General features: G+C 37.6%; 1 pseudogene; it reads right to left on the bottom strand.

Moving 5' to 3' along the window:
• Window positions 1-2,627: 2,627 nt before the first annotated feature.
• On the bottom strand, window positions 2,628-3,355 carry LOC130038094 (synaptophysin-like protein 1; annotated as a pseudogene).
• Between the last annotated feature and the right edge of the window lie 1,283 nt (window positions 3,356-4,638).

Genomic DNA, 4,638 nt, shown 5'->3' with positions numbered 1-4,638 from the left:
ATTGTGGTATATATTAGTATACATACACAATGGAATAATACTCAGCTATAAGAAAAGTAAAAATCATGCAATTTGCTTCCACAAGGATGGAACTGTAAGGTATCATGTTGAGTGAAGTAAGTTAATAGAAGGAGAGATACACAATGACCTCTTTCATATGTGAGTTGTAAAGGAACAGGAGGAGAAAAGCAAATGGTCAGAGACAACGGAGCTTCGGAACTGATTTACAGAACTGAGTTTACCATAGTGTAGGAATTGGAGTGGAGTAGGTGGGTGGACACTCTGGTGGAGTGTGTATTATTGGAACATTGTATGTATGGTTTCCTACCCTATTGTGAACAGTACTGTAAATCATGATGCCTAAAATTAAAAAGAGAATGTTAATTATTGTTGCTGTTTCTAGTAGTAAAATATGGAAACAACTTATCAAGAGAGAATTGGATCAACTATATTGTATATGTTCTATAGTATGCACAAGTTAAAAAAATAATTTTAGAAAAGGAAAAACTGAGTCATAGCCACAGTACATGTACTGATGTCTACCTTTAATAGAAGTAGGAGCATGTCATAAAGGTAAGAAAGGCAGGGACTCTGGGCACATATATCAACAAATTAATAGTTTTGATAGATGGAGGACAATAGAATTTCCATATAATTGTATTTTTTCACTCTAACTTTTTTATTAAGTTGCTACATAAAAATACACATTTTCGGGGGCTGGAGCAATAGCACAGCGGGTAGGGCGTTTGCCTTGCACACGGCCAAACTGAGTTCGATTCCCAGCATCCCATATGGTCCCCTGAGCACCACCAGGAGTAACTCCTGAGTGCAGAGCCAGGAGTAACCCCTGTGCATTGCCGGGGTGACCCAAAAAAAAGCAAAATAAATAAATAAATAAATAATTAAAAAAATACACATTTTCATATTGACAATTCTTGTCACTAACAAAAGCAACCAAAATGAGGCAATAACAAAAGGCACTTCACATGTAAACAACTGCGTCTTAAGAATAGAAAATTTTGCACTGTACAACAAAAAGCAATTCATAATATACCCAAATATGTGCAAAGACAGTGCACCCATATAGTTCACTATGTTCTCTATTAACAATGCATAATTCCTTAATTATTCTTTAGCAAAGTAAGAATGAACATTAAGAATAAAAATTGGAAATCTCATTTATTTTCACAGTATCAATACTAACTCAAAATAACAACTTCATTGAATTTAAATGTTGATTTTTTTCAAAAGTTTAAAGCAATCATAACCTCTTTCCTTTTTGTGAAGCAAGAAGATAGTTTTTATTGACTGAATAGAAAGACATAAGAGGATAGAAAGAGAGGAATGAATAGGTGTTCAAGAATAAACATAGGCTTCTCGGGAATGGAAACAAGTAAAAAGAGAGAGCTATGTGTTCGAGGGAGAATTATGGGCTTGAAAAAGCAAGCCCATACTTTTTTAACCCTATAAATAGGATCTTTAAAATGATGGATTATTTTTCTCTATTTGCAAGACCAGGTTTCAGCCTGCATTTACATAGCAAGAACAACAAAGGATAGCAAACAACCATCATTAACAGTAATGCCCAGTTATATCAAAGATCTACTTGAAACATGTAATTAAGTCTTTCTTATTTTTATTCTATTTTTTAATTTATTTTTTATTGAATCACCGTGAGATACAGTTACAAAGCTTTCATGTTTGAGTTTCAGTCATACAATGATAGAACACCCATCCCTCCACTAGTTTACATTTTCCACCACCAATGTCCCCGATATTCTCCCCCATCCCAACCCTCCTCCTGCCTCTATGGCAGACAATTTCCAGCCTACTCTCTCTCTACTTTTTGGCATTATGATTTGCAATATAGATACTGAGAGGCTATCACGTTTGGTCCTTGATCTACTTACAGCACACATCTCCCATCCTGAACGATCCCTCCAACCATCATTGACTTAGTGATCCATTCTCTATTCTAGCTGCCTTATCCTCCAGCTCATGAGGCAGACTTCCAACTATGAAGCAATATTCCTGGCCCATTAAGGCTTTCTTAAACAAATATAGGTCTTAGGTATATGATCTGTACAAACTTACAATAATATACATATACACCAAAATACCAAATAGAGATTTTCTTCCTATTATGATATGAAAATAGAAATCTGTCTGGTGAAGCTCTATGACAAGGCTTAAGGTGTAAACATGTTGGAAGGCAAACAATTTAGTGAAGCAATTACTATTCATTTAAGATTGTAGATAACCTCATAATAGACCCTGAATTTTACATGTGAGAATACGTTAACATCTTTAATTTCCAGGAAAGGCACAAGTTTCATGTAAAAAAGCAGTAAAATTTTATCCCACTAGTTTATTGAAAAAAGCCATTGCTTTATTAGAACAAATAATGAAATAATGGTTTTCCATATGTGGGCAACAGGTCAATAGTATAGACATATTTCTTTCTTTTTTTTTTTTTGCTTTTTGGGTCACACCCAGTGATGCACAGGGGTTACTCCTGGCTTTGCACTCAGGTATTACTCCTGGCGGTGCTCAGGGGACCATATGGGATGCTGGGAATCGAACCCAGGTCGGTTGCTGTACTACATCTCCATTCCCAGATATATTTCTTATTTCTTATCCAGTGTATTTCTCCCTTGGCTATTGGAAGCTGTCAAATCTGATGGACTGTGTAAGTTGGTCTCCTTGTATACAAACTATGCTTTTCCTCCCAAAAAATATTATATTCAGAAAGCCACAGATCACAGATACATTTAGGGATCCTACACTAAGTCACAGAGTTAAAAAGACAGGTCACTCCATTACTATTACAAGAGGTAAGTTCCTCAACAATACTGTGGTCAGTAGCTATTTTAATATCTTGTAAGAGTTTTTACGGCAAGCTGAAGGGCTCACCAGGCAAAAAAAGTAACCACAAGAGTAATGACAAAGTCAGTCACAGGATGCTTTCAACTTGCACCTATCCTGGTGCAAGTTTGTATAACCTACATAAAGCAGAAGAGCAGTGATGCAGTACAGGAAGACAAAGACTGCATTAACAAAGAATTTCGCAAAAGAAGCATAATCTCCAATAAAGACATGTTTACTCCAATCTACTGCACACACATTTACTTGAGGGGGTGTCTGAAATCATTCCTGATTCAACCTGAATAGATAGCCAAAAACAGCTAGAACCATTTTGTTTTCATTAAGTTTAGGGGGATAAGTGACTAAAATATGTTTTTCCCTTAAAACTGCCGCAGGTGGGAAAAGCAAAGGTAGAAACAACCCACTCTAGAACCTTGATGAAGCCGAGTGGCTCTTTGAGGGAGTTGAGGTTGAGCTGGAAAGAAGACATCCTCCTAGGGAAAGAGTAGTAAAGAGTCGAGATGGTGGGATGGAGTTGGAGGAGGAGGGCGATGACAATAACAATGACGCTGACTACTACGACGATGACGAAGAGGAAGAGGAGGCAGGAAGATCTTGGGGACTCAGCAGCCCTGCAGATGAGGAAGAGCAGGTGGAGCAGGCATTCGGAGTCCAGGCAGTGGTCCATGGTTGGACCTGCCTCAAGGGCTAGGTGAGCGGGCAGTTGGGATAGAGATGGGACCATTATAACAACAATAGTTGGAAGGAATCGCTCTTGATGGGAGATGTGTGATGAAAGTGGGTTAAGGATCATGCACAACAGCCTCTCAGTATCTGTATTGCAAACCATAATGCCCAATAGAAGAGAGAGAGAAGAAAGGTGACTACCATAAAGGCAGGCTAGACAGGGAGGGGGGAATGGGGGCGGTGGCAGGAGGAATACAGGGCATATTGGTGGTGGGAAATGTACACTTGGTGGAGGGATGGGTGTTGGAACATTGTATGACTGAAATCCGATCACAAAAGCGAGTTAGGTATTCATTAGCTTAGTTTGAGAAATAAGAAGGAATGGGATAGAGGAGATTTGAGGAGGAAGCAAAGAAAGTGGGACAACAAATTTAGCTTACTACCCAGTACCATCTTAGCAATCTTAAATTTTGAATACTTGAATATAATGTGTCAAAAGTTATGTATACATTCTTTAATAAAAATAAGAGTGAAAATAAGCCCACTCACATCTGAGCAACAAAAGTTGTGACAGCACCCTTTTATATCTGAGTAATGAGAGAATAAAAACACATATGGATTTAAAGTTAACCATTTGATGCTGCTGTTCTGAAACAGCCTATCTAGCCTCTTTGCATCATCCACCCACTCTTTCTATAATTATAGGTGATTTTTTACTTACAAAAGAATGACATGACTGGTATAAGATGATTTGCAAGGTTATTTTTTGCAGTAAAAGAAGAGATCAATGCCAAGTAAGTGTGGGGCCTAGGTGTTAGGGAATGATGTGGACAAGAAATGACATAAGGTCTCTCGTGGAATTTTATGGACAGTTTTATCATGAGGATAAGGTAAGATAGCTTTGCACATCAAAGCCATAAGTTTTAACGCTATTTTAAACAGGTGATTTCTTTAGGTTTTTAACCTTAAACAGTAATTTCTTAAGGTTTACCAAGAGAATTGGGTTGTGGATGGATCCTTGGACACTGATACTACTGTGGAGTTGAAACATTGTTCACCTGAAACTCTATTATTAACAACATAATA

This window comes from Sorex fumeus, unplaced genomic scaffold (assembly GCF_029834395.1).
Source record: "Sorex fumeus unplaced genomic scaffold, SorFum_2.1 ptg000073l, whole genome shotgun sequence".
Taxonomy (NCBI): domain Eukaryota; kingdom Metazoa; phylum Chordata; class Mammalia; order Eulipotyphla; family Soricidae; genus Sorex; species Sorex fumeus.
This window is presented reverse-complemented; position numbering and strand designations above follow the sequence as displayed.